This window comes from Engraulis encrasicolus, chromosome 21 (genome assembly GCF_034702125.1).
Source record: "Engraulis encrasicolus isolate BLACKSEA-1 chromosome 21, IST_EnEncr_1.0, whole genome shotgun sequence".
NCBI classification, from domain to species: domain Eukaryota; kingdom Metazoa; phylum Chordata; class Actinopteri; order Clupeiformes; family Engraulidae; genus Engraulis; species Engraulis encrasicolus.
In genome coordinates, this window is record NC_085877.1 from 37162058 (window position 1) to 37183353 (window position 21296).

Here is a 21296-nt window from a genome sequence, read left to right on the forward strand (position 1 = left end):
ACGGCGTGCCTCTGAACCCCACTGCACTCCGCCCTCCGCCTACGCAGCGTCCACCACCTCCTCAGAGTCTGCCATATGCAACCAGACAGGCGCCAACCTACTCCACGCCATCATACCACACCTCCATCATAGAATCAGCCTATCGTGGCCCCCGTGCTACCATCCCCAGCTTCTCTCATCGAGACCCTGGTGAGTTTACTCATCTCAAGATTGCCCTCGAGAACCTGCTACCTGCTCATAGCACCGAAATGTTTAAGTATCAAGTCTTAGTTGATCACCTGAAGCTAGAGGAGGCCAAACTGATAGCTGATGCCTACATCCACTCTCAGACACCGTTTACTGACACAATGATGGCCCTCAATGAGAAGTTCGGACAGCCTCATCAGCTGACCATTAAGAGGATCGCTGAGGTGATGGACACACCTGACATACGACGGGGCGATGCAGTGGCCTTCGACCAGTTCTCCCTTCAGATACAGTCGCTGGTGGGAATGTTGAAGACTCTCGGCCCTGATGGTGAGGTGGAGCTCCTATGCGGTACCCACGTTGCAAGGCTGCTCAGCAAGCTGCCACCAGAACAGCGAGCTGATTTCCGCAGATGCATGTTCAGCCAGTCTAAGAGGAGTTACACTCTCTACGACCTAGCTCAGTGGCTGAAGCATGAAGCCTGGTGTCAAGACTTCGACGGCCGACTGTCTTCCAGTGGGGTGAAAGCCAAGCCCAGTGCTAAGCCTAGCACCAACCCAAAGAAACCCTCCGTCACTGTGCTGCACGGAACAGACAGTACACCTAGGGAGGTCAAACCTACAAGTGACAGTCAAGCCAGCACCTTACTGTGCATTCTGCGACAATCGAGAACACCACCTGAGTCAGTGCACGGCCATCAGTAAATTAAGCAAAGAACAGCTAACTGATCAAGACCAACAAGAGATGTTGGCGCTGTACGCGCTCACACCAGGCGGCTCAGTGCACCTTAAAGAAGACCTGCAACCTGTGCCAAGGTCGCCACCTACAGGCCCTACACGAAGTCAATACAGCAACAAAGACAGGCCCCACCCAAGCAACAGCGCCACCTCCAGGTGGCGGCACAACCTCCACCGAGGTGTTGTACCTCGATCGGCCAGCTGAAGGCAGCAGGGTGCTACTGAAAGTGGTTCCAGTGTACCATGGCGGCCGCACTCTGGACACCTATGCTGTATTGGACGACGGATCAGAGAGAACGATGCTGCTGCCAGCTGCCAATGAGGCATTGGGTCTTCATGGAACTCCTGAGTCCTTACCTTTACGTACGATCAGACAGGATGTCCAAACCCTACACGGAGCCAGCGTATCCTTCACCATCGCCTCCAAGGCAAGACCCGAGACCAAGTACAAGATCATCAATGCCTTCACCTCTGCCCGCATCGATCTCACCGACCGTACTTACCCTCTGGAGCTGTTGCAGAGAAAGTACAAGCACCTCGTAGGACTGTCGCTTCAGCCCTTCAAGAGGGTCAAACCACTCCTGCTCGTAGGCAGTGACCACCCCCACCTGGTGACTCCTACCCAGCCAGTACGACTGGGTCCCCCTGGTGCTCCAGCAGCAGTCAACACCAGGTTGGGCTGGGCCTTGCAGGGCCCCTCCAGTGTTATAAGCCAGCACTCCAGCCCACAGCACTGCTTCTTCACTTCAGTTCCCCCTCAAGTGACTGAGTTCATGAATGTTGAGAAGCTGTGGCAAGCTGACCTCATACCACTCAGGGGCAGCAAAGTGGTGACCCGCTCCAAGCAAGACAACCTTGCAATCAGCCTGCTTGAAGGAAGGACGACTCGTGTCGACGTTGAGGGCATCTCTCGTCTCGCCACCCCCCTGCTGCGGCACAAGGACATGCCACGCCTTCAAGCCACCCCCGATGCAGTCCTGCCAAGTCTCAGAGGAGTCGAGAGACGACTCCAGAGAGATCCTGAGAAGGCCACTGTGTATGGCGCTGAGATCGACAAGTTGATACAGGCAGGGTCTGTTGTGAAGCTTGACCCATCCGAAGTAACTGGAAGAGAGGAAGCATGGTACATTCCCCACCACCTTGTTAGCCACAATGGCAAACACCGCCTTGTATTCAACTGCTCGTTCCGGTACCGAGGTCAGAGCCTCAACGAACACCTCCTATCTGGGCCTATTCTCGGAGCATCGCTGCTGGGAGTCCTCCTCCGATTTCGGGAGCATGAAGTTGCTGTGAGTGGAGACATAAAGAGCATGTTCCACCAAGTGCGCCTGCTACCCGAAGACCGGCCTCTCCTGCGCTTCGTGTGGCGCAACCTACAGCAAGACGAACCCCCTGCAGTGTATGAGTGGCAGGTGCTGCCATTCGGCACTACTTGCAGCCCGTGTTGCACTGCGTTCGCCCTGCAGCACCACACAAGAGAGAACACCCAGCCTGGAGATGAGGTGAGGACTTCAGTAGAGCGATGCTTCTATGTGGACAATTGTCTGCAGTCCTTCCCTACCACCGCCGCCGCCAGAGACCTTGTGGACAAGTTGAGCGCCCTTCTGTCCTCTGCTGGCTTTGTACTTCGTCAGTGGGCCAGCAATGTACCCGAAGTGATCAGCCACCTACCTGAGGACCTGAGATCCACCAGCGCTGACCTCTGGTTGGCACACGAGAAGACGGACAGTCCCGAGTCGACATTGGGTCTCAGCTGGCAGTTCTTCTCTGACATCCTGGGATACAAATGTCGCCCTATCCAGTACGATGAGCCCACAATGCGCAACATCTACAAGGTGCTCGCCAGTCAGTATGACCCCTTGGGCTTCATCCTGCCCTATACCACCAGAGCCAAGATGCTAGTGAGATGCCTTTGGGACAAGCAGAGAGGGTGGGATGACCCCCAGTTGCCCCCACATTTCCCCAAGCAGTGGAGAGACTGGGAAGGCGAGTTGCAGTTTCTCCCTCAAGTCCGCTTCAGTCGCCCATACCTACCCAAGGGCACAGCTGCTGCCGTAAGCGAGAGAGAGCTTCACATCTTCTGCGATGCATCGGAGCTGGCCTACGGAGCAGTGGCGTACCTCAGGATGGTCGACAGCGACACCGCACCACACCTAGCCTTCGTCATGGCTCGTTCCAGAGTGGCCCCCAGACGTCTACAGTCCATGCCGAGGTTGGAGCTGTGTGGTGCCCTCACCGGAGCTCAGCTCTCCAAGCTCCTGAGCGATGAGCTTACCCTGGACATCAAGCGAACCGTGATGTGGACAGACTCCACAACCGTGCTGGCGTGGCTGAGATTGGAATCCTGCCGATTCAAAGTCTTCGTCGGCACCCGTGTCGCTGAAATTCAAGATCTCACTCAGCAACACACCTGGCAGTACGTCGACTCTGCCCAGAATCCTGCTGACGATATTTCTCGTGGCAAGAGACTGCAGGACCTAGCCCAACCCAACCGATGGAGCCAAGGCCCTCCGTTTCTTCTCCTACCTTGTGACCAGTGGCCAGCAGACCCTCCAAACGCCCTGGGCGATTCTCCAGATCCTTCAGTTTCGCAAAGAGACCTTCTGTGGTGCCACCTCCACAGCTGTGAGTCAAGCCGACTCAGAGCTGGACAAGTACAGCACCTAGAGGGAGCTGCTGCAGGCCACAGCCCTGGAGATTCATGGGGCGGCTGCTGAGGATGGATGTGCTAGTGCAGCGGATTACCGTGATACAGAGAGCTACGAGAGGCGTTCACAGCCATGTCACCTGATCTCCAGTCCCTCCTGGCACCCTACAGAATCAACTTCCACTTCAACCCTCCCGCTGCTCCACACTTTGGAGGAGTGTGGGAGCAAGAGATTCGCTCAGTGAATAGTGCCTTGTACACCACTGTAGGTGGTCAACCCCTTCAGGAGGAGGTCCTCCGCACCATCCTCATCGAAGTAGAGGCGATCCTGAACTCCAAACCGTTGGGGTACGTTCCCTCCGACGTCAGTGACCCAGACCCGGTCACTCCCAACTGCCTGCTGATGGGGCGGCCTGACGGGTCCCTCCCACAAGTCGTCTACCCCAGAGATGAGCTCCTCAGCCAGCGGAGGTGGAAGCACACTCAGGTGATGACAGACCACTTCTAGGCTCGCTTCATCAGACTGTACTTACCTGGGCTGCAGCTCAGACAGAAGTGGCAGTCCTCCTCGGCCGACGTCACAGAAGGCTCTGTGGCAATGATCGTCGACCCCCAGCTCCCTAGGGCCATGTGGCCTATTGGGCGCATCGTCAAGGTCCACCCTAGCCTTGATGGTCACGTCCGGTCCGCGGATGTGAAGGTCAGAGAGCGCACCTACACCCGACCTGTCGCCCGGCTGGTGATCCTGCCAGCCCTTCCAGTCGGTGAAGAGACTCATCCAACTTGAGTAGCCTTTTCTTTGTTTCAAATGTACCAGGTACATTTGGGGGCGGCTGTAGAAAAGGCTATGGACATTTAGTAGTTTTCCCTGGTTATTTTTCATGCACTTCCTTAGTTTAACGATAGGACTCTTATTTTGACATCGCTAGTTTCCGGAAGTGACATCACGCCTTCCTCCATCTTTGTTTTAGTTCAGATGCCATGATTCAGTTACACCTAACTCCGGAAAGTTTCCTAATTTATCTACAGTAATCCTGTGTTTGTGTGCATAAATGACCGCAGTAAGTCACCTTATATTGTAGTTAAGATAATGTTTTGTTAGTATCGATGTATATTTCGGTATATTTGTGCGCAATCCTGTCGTTATTTGGTAGATTGTTTCAAACATGTCTAGTTCACATGTTGCCTATGCAATTGATGTAATTCCAGTTTATTTACATCAGTTATGTATATTGATGATTATTATGGTGATTAGTGTGGTGTTAATGTAACAGTAACTCCACTGGCAACATCTGATTTGTTGTATTTTATTTCCTTTGTTTAGGATCACACACACACACACACACTCACACATCCATGTAAACGGGTGGGAGACGTGACGCCTTGTTTTTTCGTAACATTGGTTGAAAACCTACAAAACTGTTATTTTTCCTTTAAAAAACATATGTCAATGAAAGAAGATGTGGTACATTATGTTTCATATTAGTCTTAGATGAGAAGAAACATTTTTGTTAAGATTTATGTAAAGGTTTATATGTCAAATATCCTGCGGTGTGACTGTAACATTAATGAAACCTGGAATATAATATATATATATAAATTAACCAACAACATTTTGAATAATGTATGAAGCATTTGGCATGATTGCATAAATATTAACTTTATATTAGGATGTGTGAATGTGAAAAAACTCAAGACAGTAATATTAACTACAAGTTCAATTTCGTAACACAAATTGCGTCCTGTGGGGTGACATGTATGTCAATGTTTGTGAATGGGCAGCTGCAAGGCCAACTACAATGGTCTTAAAGACTGGCTCCTCACCAGTCAGTACCTCAGTTATTGGAGAGTGCTGTGGAAGTTTAAGGTGACTCTTAACCTCTTAATATGTCTTCATATTGCAATCTTTCTGTCACGCAATGCTTAGGTTCATTTTATGGTGTCCTGTGGTGTGACTGCTCTTATAGGAGGAAAAAAAGTTTTTTTATAAAAGAAAACACATATTAAGATTAAACACAATATCATTATCAAGTTAGCATGAGCTCAGATGTCAGTCATGTATACAAAAGGATTAAAATGGCCATAATGCAGTGAATTCCCTGTGGTGTGACTCCATTTTCCTGCGGTGTGACATGCCTATGCAATGTGTTGATGCAAGACACATTTCTCCAAAAATGGCAAAAATAAGGTGAAATTCCACAGACCACTAAGTGCTTTATTTTTTCTATTTTTTTTTTCAATTTTTATCCATCATTTTTTTCAGGAATTTGAAAAACTTTTTTTTTGGCGTTACGCCCTTAAACGTCAACCACCCAAATACCGATTGAAACCCATGTATGAGACATCTTGAAGTCTAATAGAAGAAGTCCACTTTAATTCAACCGTCTGGCGTCATCCTTTCATACTGAACCCCTCATTCAACATCCTTCTGGGATTAAGTACTGCTCTGGCCGGCACTCCTTGATTGTGTGTAATAAAAATACAGAACGGCGCAACCTCTTAGTTTAATATACAGTCCAACCACCTGCTATCTTCCCTACAAGTACAAATATCCAAACATTGTACACACAACACAGGCAGAGGCTGATTGAGTATTTAGTGCAAGGTCAAGAATACACCCCATCTTGACCTTCATGGCCTTTGTACAAAGTAGTCAAGCCCTTCCATTATGAATGTTATCACCTTATTTCACAGGCCAAGATTGAGCAGGAAGTGATCAATCAAAAATACAACACAGCAATTGAATAAACCACATCTATTTTTTTCAATCACTTCAAGCATGAAAGCACAAGCATGAAATCACTTCAAGCTAAACAAAATTAAACAATGCTCAGATTTCATATTTACTAATATACATACATATGATCGCATCAAATCTTGGTTTCACAGGCAACATAGTTAAACACAACCAATTCACTGAAAACAATTAAACAACCTAATTGCTTTTCATGACTTTAACCTAAGCTAAATGTATAGATTGCATTAATAATAATGCACATGTATTATAATACGGTAATTTCTGCCAAGAACATAGCCTACCACGGAAGGAACATCACAGACACTACCTTTTTGGGGAAAAAAACTTTCAGTGGAAAAAGCTGTACATTATGTATATAGCATGGTCAGTCATAGAAAACACTTCCGTGACTCTCTCTTCTCCATGACACATCCTGGACATCTCTGACTCCTTTGTGAGAGCTACATTTGAAAGTATTGAAGTTTTAAGTCTAAAAATAAGATGTGAGCAATATAATGTACATGTTCTATTGAAAGTCTGTACTCATTGTAATGAACTGTTAAGTCTTAAGTTATAAGGCCTTCAGCCCAGGACAGCTGCCATCACTTTGCACAGAGAGTGTGGAGCTGGGTTTTTGGAAGGGGATTGGCCTCGTTACCTGAATACTGGCTTACCATCGAATGGGGAGGGCACAATGGAGGGGGGGCATATGTTGTACATCCCTCCCACCAGTAGGCCTAATCATTTTTCAGTGACATGGACAAAGGTTAGCAATTGGATTAAACAGGACACATTTTTTTCAAATTCCAACCCTCCCTCCACTGAAAGTTTCTCAGTTCGGCAGTTCCAGAACAGCTTGATTCTCACCAGAACATTTGTCTGCCATGAGGTCTCAGAGACAGGAACTAGTTTTAACATTTTTTCTTCTTAACATATATATTTTTAGGGCTTTTTTACGCCTTTATTGACAGGATAGTATAAGATGCTGACAGGAAATAAGTGGGAGAGAGAGTTGGGGGAGGATTGGGAAATGACCCCGTCCGGACTCGTACCGGGGTCCCCATGGGGCGGGCATGTATGCCTAAATGTGGGGGGCTTAGCGTGTTACGCCACAGCATCCCCTAGTTTTCACGATTTAATGTTAACATACTGTAGCTGACAATAAATTCGACAGAAGGTAGACAATCTTTGGCGTAATCCAATCATCAGCCAGGGTCTTGTGTTAGCTGATCCAGTATAGCCTGCCATTGCCATGCAGCAGGAACCAATCTTTTAACCCGCAGGTAGACAGGACCAACCTGGTGGTGGTGGAGATGGAGGAGGAGATCTTGAGCTGTGTGTGGGCAGCAAGAAAGAGGAGTTAGAAACATCACTAATAGTGGAAATGCTGATTAACTAATGGATGTCTGCTGATTAACTTAGTGGAATGCACATGTGATATTCCTGGCAGAACTACTACAGGCTTACATTTCCGCACGCCTTTGCTATCTCCACAAGGTCTGGGAAAGTACATGTTGGATTCATTCTCACAAGGCATGGATTCATCTGCCATTTGCCTGCCCTTGCCACCAACAAATTCCTTCAAAATCATTCTTAGTATGCACTGTTGGGAAAGCTACTCAAAAACTGTAATGCACTACTTATTACATGTTACTGTCATTTAAAAGTGATGCCTTACATTACAACATTACTTTTTTTTAAAAGTAAGGCATTACACTACTTTTGCATTACTTTTAGTTACTTTAGCCAAAATGACTGGAAATAAGGATTTGGCAATCTACAGTGCAAATCTATGAGGTGGCATGACTTTTACCTGCCATCCACAAGTCGTTTTGGAAGCCTGCAGACTGAAAACCAACATTTTCAGGAATTGCATCTTACCCACATACAATATTGATTCACCAATACAATGATTAATCCTTTCTCTTCTTACCACACCTTACCACACCAGCGCCGTTTAAAAAAAAATCTATTACGGACGCATGCAGCACAGGCTCCTTTGCACTTGGAAACATAAAGCCACCTCACTGCACTACGAGTTTGAAAATTATTATTGATAAAAGAGCAGATGCATGCATTGCTACAGTAGGCCCATTTTGAATATTAATTATATAGCCTACAGCACACCGGGGAAAATGTCTTATCAATGAACGAAATTATAGGCGAAACAAATGAATGCAAGGAAACCAGCCAGTCAGTTTGCAAGCTCGTGGCTCGCCTGAATCATGTGACTTTGTGCGGAGAGCAGTTTGTCACTCACTCACAACTCTAGAACTAGGCTATTCTTTACGCGCGCTCAGTCAGCACCGCGGCCAGCATATTCTGCGACTTTGCGCAAACAGCTAGTTCTATTCATGCAACTATTGCGCTGGAATTTACAGTGATAGGCTACAGAGTGATGCAACGACAGCAAGCATTTTCAATTTCATTACTTAGACAGGCGAACATATAATATTTTATTTCAAATGGATTTATTTCAATTTTAGCGATGTTGAGTTGAACAAAAGTGAGGGGGGTGCAACGTACTCATCCCCCCGTCGGATACCCTGCCGTGTCCCTGTCTCGTGAGAATGGGATGCATCCCCTCCTTTCCTGACTAATTTGGTGGTGCTATGGCACCTCTTCAAATCGTCAAATTGTTTGTAGGCTACTGTTTTTCGACGTGGAACGCGGTTTGGGTTTCAAGTACAGTGTGCATTTAACTGAAATGTTCTTGGCGTCCTTATTTTCAATGAAGTCAAAGTAGTGGGCATATACCCATCTTGAAAACGAGCAAGCTGGATCCTCTGGATCGGTCATCCTTTGTCAGCCTGCCATTTCGAGAGACGAAGCGTGAAAGAGGAAGCAATGTTCTGCGTGGAACTTTAAAATCTCTGCGCGGACGTAGGCCTACTATCAGATGCAATAGCTGATCTCGCGGTGATCCACGAACATTGTATAAAGAAAACAAAATACCCACACAAAATGTAGGTGAAAAAATGCGTTGTAATGTGCAAGTTACTTGCATTGTAACGAGGACATATTACCGATTTTTTCCCCTGTAATCAGTTACATTACTGAGTTACTCAAAAATGTAATGCATTACAGTAATTAGTTACTTTTGTAACTCGTTACTCCCAACACTGTTAGTATGTGGACTCTACAATACAGTTGTCACATGACCCCTCTAAATGCGAGCCGCCATTGTTGTTGAAACAACAATTTGTTCATCCTGGCCGTCAAGCTTCCTGAATCCAATTAAAACAGATGTGTGTGTAGCTTGGGACTAGGCTAGCCAGGCTGTGCCCTCCTAGTGACGCAACACTTTCAGCGTGGCAACTAGTCAGGTCAAGAGCAATGCAAGTACTTTCTGAGTTCCCGAAAATACGGGACCTCCTCCCACTTTGTCGATAAGCAAACAACCATAAGCAAACCAAGGGAGGCGGGTCAAACATACCGTTTGGGAAATGTTAATTGTTATGTTCTTGGTCAGACCAAGTCTCGAAGAGATTTGAACGTCGATGATAATCAAGCTAGCTTGGAACACCCCAACCCACCCCACCCCCTTCACGGCAGAACTGTGTGAACTACACAGGTCCGTTGAGGGCTATAGGCTAGTTCCAGACCCTCTATACAAATGAAAGCGGTACGAGGAGATGGTAAAACCAGGCTAGCAGTGGTCTACTCTTACCTCATGTACCTCATGTAGAGCCCTCTGGTTTAGACAGGGGAAGTGACATCATCATAGTCCTCATTATCATCTGGAGAAAAAGAAAAATGGAACAGAAAATCACTACCTCCACAACTCCTATATGCATGAAGGCATTTAGATCTTAAGAAGTTATAAAGAGGAAAAAAAGGTGCAGAAAATAACTTATCATTTATTTAAAAAAAAACCCAAATAGAGACACTTAGTAGATCTTGAGAAGTGTTATATATACCTTCATCTTGGTGCCTGAGTGGTTTGATAGTTTCATAGACATCTGTTGCACCTGTTTCAGATGGAGATAAGCCATTAAAAATACCATATATTGACCAAAAAATAAAAATGTCAAAGAAGTGAAGACACCAAGCTCTATGCAGTGGCATGAATAGAGGTGTGATAGTCTCAAGTGTCAGCATGTCCTGTGTGGAAACACTAAATTGCATGAACTCAACCACTACAACAACTAGACTGCCTGTGCAGTCGCCTTCGACTGCTTAAGGTATATCCCCGAAACGCGACGCTTCCAGTCCCCAATCATTCCTACCACTCCCGTCCACCTTTTCATGAACGTTTATGATAAATACAAAATCTAAAATAAATATATTTAATATCTATACATATATCAATGACGTGCATAGGCTTAAAACCAAATGACTATTGTGAAAATGAAGGAAGAAATGGGGCAAATGGTAACACTGTTTTAATGGTTCACTATTACAGTGGATATACCACATTAGGTACAGTGTAATAACCAGTGTAACAATATTTAATACCACGTCATACCAGTGTGACACCATGTACGAATTTTGTACTTATATCATGTAGGCTATTTGTGTGTAAGTGGTATTACATGGTATTGCATATTTGTACACTGGTATTACACTAGTATTACATGGTATTACATATTGTTACACTGGTTATTACACTGTACCTGGTATTGCCTATTTTTACACTGGTATTACACTAGTATTACATGGTATTAAATATTGTTACACTGGTTATTACACTGTAGGCCTACCTGATATCGTAGATTCACTGAAATGGTGAACCATTAAATTAAGGAGTTATCGGGCAAATCAATCCACCCGGTCAGAAGTTATGGGCCAAATAAAAATTCCACCATTTTGAAGGTGTTGACCTCCAAACTCGAATCAGTTCATGAACCTACCCTGCAGCATTCACACACCAAATCTGGGACAAATCCATCCACCCGGTCAGAAGTAATGGGCCAAACAAAAATTCGGCCATCTTGAATTCGGCCATCTTGAAATTGTTGACCTCCAAACTCGAATCAGTTCATGAACCTACCCTAGAACATTCACACACCAAATCTGTGACAAATCCATCCACCCGGTCAGAAGTTATGGACCAAACAAAAATTCGGCCATCTTGAATTCGGCCATCTTGAAAGTGTTAACCTCCAAACTGTAATCAGTTCATGAACCCACCCTAGAGCATTCACACACCAAATCTGGGACAAATCCATCCACCCGGTCAGAAATAATGGGCCAAACAAAAATTCGTCCATCTTGAATTCGGCCATCTTGAAATTGTTGACCTCCAAACTCGAATCAGTTCATGAACCTACCCTAGAACATTCACACACCAAATCTGGGACAAATCCATCCACCCGGTCAGAAGTTATGGACCAAACAAAAATTCGTCCATCTTGAATTCGGCCATCTTGAAAGTGTTAACCTCCAAACTGTAATCAGTTCATGAACCCACCCTAGAGCATTCACACACCAAATCTGGGACAAATCCATCCACCCAGTCAGAAGTAATGGGCCAAACAAAAATTCGGCCATCTTGAATTCGGCCATCTTGAAATTGTTGACCTCCAAACTCGAATCAGTTCATGAACCTACCCTAGAACATTCACACACCAAATCTGGGACAAATCCATCCACCCGGTCAGAAGTTATGGACCAAACAAAAATTCGGCCATCTTGAATTCGGCCATCTTGAAAGTGTTAACCTCCAAACTGTAATCAGTTCATCAACCCACCCTAGAGCATTCGCACACCAAATCTGGGACAAATCCATCCACCCGGTCAGAAATAATGGGCCAAACAAAAATTCGGCCATCTTGAATTCGGCCATCTTGAAATTGTTGACCTCCAAACTCGAATCAGTTCATGAACCTACCCTAGAACATTCACACACCAAATCTGGGACAAATCCATCCACCCGGTCAGAAGTTATGGACCAAACAAAAATTCGGCCATCTTGAATTCGGCCATCTTGAAAGTGTTAACCTCCAATCTGTGATCAGTTCATGAACCCACCCTAGAGCATTCACACACCAAATCTGGGACAAATCCATCCACCCAGTCAGAAGTAATGGGCCAAACAAAAATTCGGCCATCTTGAATTCGGCCATCTTGAAATTGTTGACCTCCAAACTCGAATCAGTTCATGAACCTACCCTAGAACATTCACACACCAAATCTGGGACAAATCCATCCACCCGGTCAGAAGTAATGGGCCAAACAAAAATTCGGCCATCTTGAATTCGGCCATCTTGAAATTGTTGACCTCCAAACTCGAATCAGTTCATGAACCTACCCTAGAACATTCACACACCAAATCTGGGACAAATCCATCCACCCGGTCAGAAGTAATGGGCCAAACAAAAATTCGGCCATCTTGAATTCGGCCATCTTGAAATTGTTGACCTCCAAACTCGAATCAGTTCATGAACCTGCCCTAGAGCATTCACACACCAAATCTGGGACAAATCCAAACATCCGTTCAAAAGTTATCGCGTTAACACGAAATACCTTACGCGGCGGCGGACGCGGCGGTGCACGCGGCGGTGCACGCAAAACCATTACATCCCCGACGCTCCGCGTTTCGGGGATATAATAAAACAGTTAAATGTGTACTACACGCCATAATGTAACTGTTCTGAAGAGGCATGTACACCGAGTCAGATGCTGAATTCTGGTTGGACCTCTGACCCTGGACTGAATTCTGATTGGTTCTCTGGCCTTGTGGTGAATTCTGATTGGTGCTTTGCTGCTGAGGCTGGTGGTCTCTACAGGAAACAGAGAACAATGTGCTGCCATGATTTATGCAGTATGCTTTGTAAAAATAATCCAGAGATTATGGGGAATTATAAATATCTCACGTTGCAGATGCTCTCAGACATCCCCCTGCAAATAATACAAACAAATAAAATCAGCAAAATGTCTTTGTGCTGCAATTTCTAATAATTTATCATCTTCAGAAGGAACTCCTTAAAGGGTCATTTGCCAAATACATTTTTGTTCAAAAGTAACTTTTACCGTTCTGCTGTCCAGCTACAGTACTGTACATGTAAGTGTTTTGTCTGTTGGTGTTTGTTCATGTACTGTAGGCTACTTTACCTGTGCCATATTTTGAGCGATACACACAGAAAAGGACAAAGGCCAGGATCAACACGCCGCTCACAGCTCCCACTCCAGCCAATAACATGATGGAGGACATAGAGCCTGTTGCAAGACAAGCAATGAGGAAAAACAGAAAAGTTACCAGAGGGTGTGTGTGTGTGTGAGAGAGAGAGAGAGAGAGAGAGAGAGAGAGAGAGAGAGAGAGAGAGAGAGAGAGAGAGAGAGAGAGAGAGAGAGAGAGAGAGACAGAGAGAGAGAGAGAGAGAGAGAGAGACAGAGAGAGAGAGAGAGAGAGAGAGTCCACTTCAGTCACCCTAGGCACACCTATGACAAGTCGACTCTGATGAAGACGCACTGCATCGAAATCTTAGTCATGCTCGCACCACAATAAAATACAGTACAGAAAAATGTATCCTCTGTGCTCCAGTCGTCCTTGGCCCAGTCTCCTTTGAAGTGGACCTTCTTGCTCCAAACTGAATACAGTCCCAGACTGTGAGCACCAAGAAAGCTAGAGCACAAGTGACCTCCTTTCCTTAGTAACACAAGGATGTTTAATTTTTACAGAGAATCACACAAATCTACAGTATATTCCTTTGACAATGATCATGTGACAATGATGAACACTTCACCTGCAAAAACCTTCTAAAATTCCCAACCTGTTGTTGTGGACGTTACTGCAATCCAGCTCTCTGGTGACTCTCCTCTCTCTGTGTTGTTGCACTTGTAGAGGCCCTCATGTGACTTTGAGACTGCAGGGATGGTCATCTCTCCTGTGCTGGAGGTGTGGAGGAGTGTCCCATCTTTATAGAAGTCAGCAGTGATGTTTAATGGCTGATGGCGATATCTACAGCGCAGAGTCAGAGGATCTCCTTCAGTCACAGGATGGACATGACTCTCCAGGATCACATTGGCTATACAGACATGAAAAATAACATTAGTAACAGTTTCATATTTAAATGATAGTGGTAAATTATAGTTTTATGATTCAGATGAACGTTTAGCCAAACTGCATCTGAATAACCCTTAGTCAATAAGCTTACAACAATATTGTTTTAAACACAGTATTAAATAAAAATGTACACAGTATTACATATCCATTGTGGAAGGTTACGTACGTATATAAGCACAAAAAAGACATTCATGCTCATCTTTTAAAACTACCACAAGAACAGGTCTACCTGATTCTCGAAGTCAAACTAACCTGTAACATTCAGCAGCACCTCATTGCTGTACTGTGTGTAGTAGACTGGGTCTCCTCTCCCAGCTCGGCACCAGTACTGTCCTCCATCAGACACTTTAGCAGAGCTGATCCTGTAGGAGTTTCCACCAGTCTGGGACACAGGAGTAGAAGTCTGGGTGTCTCTGTACCAGTAGAACATCAATCCTGAGCTAATGTCCAACTCACACGTCAGAGTGACAAAGTCTCCAGTGATTCGCTGTGGCTTCTGATTTAATATGAGATGGGGCTTTGAATCTGGAAAGGAGAGACCCTGTGATTTCAGTCCAAAGCCACGACACACAGTGCACCATGGTCTCAGTAAGAAACATACCAACCAAGCCAGATTAATATTGCCAGTTAAACGTTAAAAAGGGCTTACAGTATCACACTCTGTACACTGAAGACATATTCTACGCCATAGGTGTGCGTATAGACAGGGACAAAGTGGTGCTAAAGCACCCACCACCACTTTGCCCTACTGGACAAAAATGCCTTTTTTGAAAGTTCTTTTTGAACTTTTTTGTCACAATGTACTGTGGCCATGCTGACATTATAATCTGCAAATTCGTCACGATCAAAAGCATGTGACAATAATGCCTCGATACAATATCTAGATCGATTGGATGATACACGGACCCTTATACGGCAGCTGAAAGTTCCACATACCCCTTCAGCACCTGTCCCCAAAATGTCCCCATGCTGACCCCTCCCTGTCACATACACACACACATGGATACACACACACACACTAAGGTGTGTATTTACCTTTCACATCAAGGGTAATGCTCCTGCTGCTTTGTGATGTTGTGGACCTGTCTCTCCTCTCCCCCTGACACCAGTACTGGCCCTCATCAGACTCAGCAGCACTTGTAATGGTGAAGGTGTTTCCCTCAGACACTGGGACTCTGCTTGGTTCCTTATACCACTGATATGTCCAGCCACCAAGAGACTCTATCACACACGTCATAGTGACTGTCTCTCCGGTGAACACAGGACCCTTGGGCTTTACGGCCAGTGTAGTTGTAGGAAGGGCTACAGAGGAAGATATGGAAGAAGATGAAAAGATGATCACTGTGTCCCTTGTTGCATCAAAATTATGTACATGTATTTGACCAAAACACTGTCATAGGCTATCGGGAAAAAATGCTTGCTTTGCTATGATTATTCAAATAAAATCCTTAAAATCCTCCAAAGCAACCATTATGAATTCAATACGTATTTCAACAAAAAACAAAAAACGGACATCTTTTTGTGACTTAGACTGACTGATATCATCAAAGCTGAATGCATAGTGTCCTACCCTCATATGTACACCTTTCCTAGTGTGTTTCTTTCTTAATATTGGTGTCAGATTCACACAAATACAATTCGGGGGTACTACCTTGCTACTAAACAGGCACAGCAAGTATGATTGAAATCCGTGTCGGTCGGATCCCAAAGTGTCTGATTTCACTTGAAATGGCCCATGAACATCAAGCCGGCTTGATGTCCATGTAAAAAATAAAGGACTTTTAAACAGATTTCAGAGTGCCTCGGACCCCCTCTCTCTGTACTGTACAGTACAGTATATGTCTTGATTTGTAAGTAGGCTGGTACTGTCCAGGTTGGTCAGGTAGAGCAGTGTTTATTACCTGTTACTGTGACAAGTTTATATTTGCTGAGCTGGGATTCGCTTGGATTACCGCTTCTACGTCCTTCACATGTGAATTGGTACTGCCCAGGTTGATCAGGTAGAGAGATGCTGTTGCTCTGATAGTATACTCCATGAATAGAAGAAGAGTCTCTGTACCAGTAATACTGATACCAGTCTGTGTACTCTGCTATGTCACACCTGAGAGTGACTTGATCTCAACAGATTCAACAGAACTGGCAAACTGCTACCTTACAGAGAACATCAAGAGTAGCCTGGACAGAGGTAATGTTGTGGCCTATGATACGGTCAACCACAACATACTTCTAAACAAACTCTGCACTTTTAATATAAGCTGGTTTGCTTCATATTTGGAGCATAGGGAGCAGAGTGTTAAGATAAATGCAGATCTGTCACTACCATTAGCCGCAAATCTGGGCATCCCGCAGGGCTCAATCTTGGGGCCTCTGCTCTTCAGTCTGTACATAAATGATCTGCCCACATGCTGCCGGGCATCCAACTGCCAAATGTATGCTGACGATACTGTGATTTATGCATCAGCCAAAACACCAAGCGCAGCAGCAGACATTTTGACTAAGGAGATGGAAGATGTATCCCGTTGGCTTAAGGACAACCATCTCACTCTGAACATCAAAAAGACAGTGTCTATGTGTTTTTCCATAAGAGGTAAAGCCTCCTGCTCTATCAAAATTGACCAGGACACAATAGACGAAGTTGAAGAATTTAAATTTTTAGGAATAATCTTAGACTCTCAGCTTAAGTTTAATAAACACATTAAGAAACTTACCACAACACTTCGAACAAACTTGAACTGTTTTAGAATGATAAGGCATCACATACCTGTCAAGGCAGCCTTACTGTTCTTTCATGCCATGATACTGTCCCACCTATCTTACTGTATTACTGTATGGAGCCAAGCCTCCCAGACATCAATCAAACCTATTTTATCATTATATAAACAGGCATTAAAGATACTGGACCAGAAACCAATAACGTGGCACCACTGCCTCATAGTAAAGAAATATAACCTCTTAAGCTTTGAGAATTTTATGAAGTTCTCTTTTCTTAAACTCATTTTTAAATGTGCAAACAATATTGCTCCTGTTGTACTGTGTCCATTTGTAACAAAAATAAGCTCAAGAAGAGCGGCGACCAGAGGAGCAGTGAATGGTAACTGCATTGCAGAGGTGCGCAAAACTTCTTTTGGTCAGTCTAGTTTCTCAGTTATTGGAACTCAAATGTGGAACAGTTTACCAACTGTAATAAAAATCCAAACAGAGTTTAAAACATTTAACAGACAACTGAAACACTGGCTGAAGGAAAACCAAAAATGTAATCATAACACACAATAGTTAACACACATACATGCACACACAGCATATATAGGTCACCCTCATCATCTTGTTTTTTTCTTAATGCACAAGGCTTTTATATTATAGGGAGCATGTTTCAAGTTGGCTTATTATTGTCTTGTATACTGTATTGTACAATTGTACTTTTAGATGATGTATACAGTGCCCTCCATAATTATTGGCACCCCTGGTTGAGATGTGTTAAAAGCCTTAAAATAAATTCAGTGTTTATTGCAGAAGAATACTGTCACACTGAAAATTGTAGGAAAATGTAGCCTTCAACTCAAATGAATTGTAAGAAAATAAAAAAATCCCTGACTAAAAAATAATTATTTTTCATTAAATCACCTGTTCCACAATTATTGGCACCCTTAACAATTCCCAGGAAATAAATATAATTGAAGCATTTCTGTCATTTCTACAGTAGTTTACAAAGTTTACCAGAGTATGTAGGAACATTTAATTAGTAATTCATCACTTCCTGTTTCCCTGGGGTATAAATATGACGTGACACCGAGGCCATTTCTCTTATCCACTCTTAAACATGGGAAAGACAAAGGAACACAGCATACAAGTGAGGCAGATGTGCATCGACCTTCACAGGTCAGGCAGAGGCTACAAGAAGATTGCCACTCAACTGCAGCTGCCCATATCCACTGTGAGAGGAATAATTAAGAAGTTCAAAACAACTGGAACAGTGGTAAACAAGCCTGAACGAGGACCCAAGTTTATTTTGCCACCACGCACAGTGAGGAGGATGGTAAGAGAAATCAAAAGATCTCCAAAGCTCACTGTTACAGAATTACACCAAATGGTAGCATCCTGGGGTCACAAAGTCTCCAAATCAACCATCAGGTGCTGTCTACACGCCAACAAGCTGTTTGGGAGGCATGCACGGAGAAAACCTTTCCTCACTCACAATCATAAACGCAAGCGTCTGGAGTTCGCCAAGCGGTATTGGGGCTTCAACTGGGACCGTGTGCTTTGGTCAGATGAGACCAAGATTGAGCTTTTTGGCAACAAACACTCTAAGTGGGTCTGGTGTACCACGAAAGATATGCACACTGAAAAGCACCTCATACCCACTGTGAAGTATGGGGGTGGGTCAGTGATGGCTGTGGGGCTGTTTCGCTTCCAAAGGCCCTGGGAACCTTGTTAGGGTGCATGGCATCATGAATGCTTTGAAATACCAGGACATTTTAAATCAAAATCTGTTGCCCTCTGCCCGAAAGCTGAAGCTCGGTCGTCACTGGGTCTTTCAGCAAGACAATGACCCTAAACATATGGCCAAATCTACACAGAAATGGTTCACCAGACACAAAATCAAGCTCCTCCCATGGCCATCTCAGTCCCCTGACCTCAACACCATTGAGAACCTGTGGGGTGAGCTGAAGAGGAGAGTACAGAGGAGAGGACCCAGGTCTCTGGATGATTTAGAGAGATTCTGCAAAGAGGAATGGCTGAAGATCCCTCTTTCTGTCTTTTCCCATCTTGTGAAACATTATAGGAGAAGATTAGGTGCTGTTTTGTTGGCAAAAGGGGGTTGTACAAAATATTAACACCAGGGGTGCTAATAATTGTGACACACATTATTTGATGTCAAATAATTATTTCTTTATGTGGGATTTTTCCCCACTGAATAAATGCACTTGTATTGAAGGTTGGATTTTTCTCTTTTTTTCCATTAAGGTCCCATATTATTTAGAAAAAAAATAAAATATTTGGAAGCTAAAAAACACATCTCAACCAGGGGTGCCAATAATTATGGAGGGCACTGTATGTATTATTAGAGTAGGTAGCCTGATCAGGGACTGAGGTTGCAAATTAGCTATCTAGCTATAAACCTTCCATGTATTCACATCTGCAAGTTGTGTCATGGCTTGCCATGTCATGTTTGTAACAATGTGCACTGCATTGTCCCTGCCAAATAAACTACAAAAAAAAAAAAAAAAAAAAAAAAATCTCCAGGGTAGTATGGACCCTGAGGAGACACCACAGACACTGTAGCTGAGGGCAGATCTGTGGAGGAAAGACAGACACACATTCACACACACTCATATTACTTGACCCATGTTGCTTTTTAAATTTATATCATATGCAGTGTTCCTTAGCCAACTTCAAATACCATGTATGTCATTTAGTATCAATGGCAAAGGTGCTGGATTACAGATATGGAGGTTGTGAGTTTGAATCCCACTCGGACCCATGTTGATTTTCAAAATTATATCATATGCAGTGTTCCTTAGCCAACTTCAAATACCATGTATGTCATTTAGTATCAATGGCAAAGGTGCTGGATTACAGATATGGAGGTTGTGAGTTTGAATCCCACTCGGACCCATGTTGATTTTCAAAATTATATCATATGCAGTGTTCCTTAGCCAACTTCAAATACCATGTATGTCATTTAGTATATCCCCAAAACGCAGAGCTACAACACTTTCAAGATGGCTGAATCCAAGATGGCTGAACTGTTTGGCCCATAACTTCTGACTGGGTGGATGGATTTTTTTCCAACATTTCTTTTAGCTTTGTTTTCTCAATAGTACTTTGTTTCATCTCTGCCCCAAAAGGCAAGCCCACTTCCAGCATTTTCTGTGACAATGCAATCTAGTTCACTTCAGTGATCATTATTTTCATGTATTCATAAAGCTGGTAAAATCAAATTCATCGCCTTCTACTGTCAGGTAGGCTGTTTTGCTGAGGCTTGTTGTTTTCCCACTGCCCTTTCTCATTCCATAGCATGTATGATATCCTTCAGCAGACAAGGCTGCACTGTCTATCCTGTATTTGTTTGAGTCAGATGCTCCTCGTGACAAGAGGTTAACTGGTGACCAGCGTGTATATCCCCACACATATGTCCAGCCACCTGATGGTTGTATGAGGCAAGTCAGAGTGACTGGCTCTCCAGGGTACACAGTGGCAATTGAGATCTTCACTGTAGGTTCAGGCATAGCTGTGGGGTGAAGAAAATACATCAAACCAGGCTGTTTCAAAAATATGAAACATGTCAAATGAATTGAGTTACTAGTCAATACCTGTTACTGTGACGGGTGTAGGTTTGCTGAGCTGGGATTCACTTGGACTACCTTGTCTACCCCCTTCACATGTGAACTGGTACTGTCCAGGTAGATCAGGTAGATAGGTGCTGATGATCTTGTTGCTCTGTCCTAGTCTACAATTATAAGAAGAGTCTCTATACCAATCATAATAATACCAGCCTGTGTACTCTGAGTAATCTGCTATGTCACACCTGAGAGTGACATGATCTCCAGGGTAGTATGGACCCTGAGGAGACACCACAGACACTGTAGCTGAGGGCAGATCTGTGGAGGAAAGACAGACACACATTCACACACACTCATATTACTTGGCAGGTAATAAAAACACGATATTGAAAAATTTAGATTTAAGATATTAATAAATTTTACCTGCAGAACTGAAGTAGACCAACAAGCTCAGCACTAGAACACACATAGGCTACACATTTGTTTTCAACCCTTATAACAGGAAACAAGTGCCATAGTGCCAAAGTGATTGTATAAAGGTAAGGAAAAGTCATGGGTTTGACCTGGGCATTGGAGTGGGATGGTAAGCAAGCATGGACTGTGGGACTGAGGGAGATTTGAATAGTGTGACTATGTCAGATTTGTCACACTAGGACATTATTGAAAATGCACAATACCTCTTTTTAATATATGTTCTCTT

At 44.2% G+C, this 21296-nt stretch overlaps 1 protein-coding gene and 1 long non-coding RNA gene across 2 annotated transcripts in view; both read right to left on the minus strand.

The window, feature by feature from the left end:
- LOC134437391 (uncharacterized) overlaps positions 1-21296 on the minus strand; it is a 392246-nt gene that overhangs the window by 168526 nt on the left and 202424 nt on the right. The window lies entirely within an intron of this gene.
- On the minus strand, positions 12936-13460 carry LOC134437189 (uncharacterized). Its single transcript, XR_010032344.1, has 3 exons — positions 13364-13460; positions 13126-13150; positions 12936-13032 (listed from the first exon to the last, which is right to left on the minus strand). It is a non-coding gene; the product is annotated as an uncharacterized LOC134437189 (long non-coding RNA).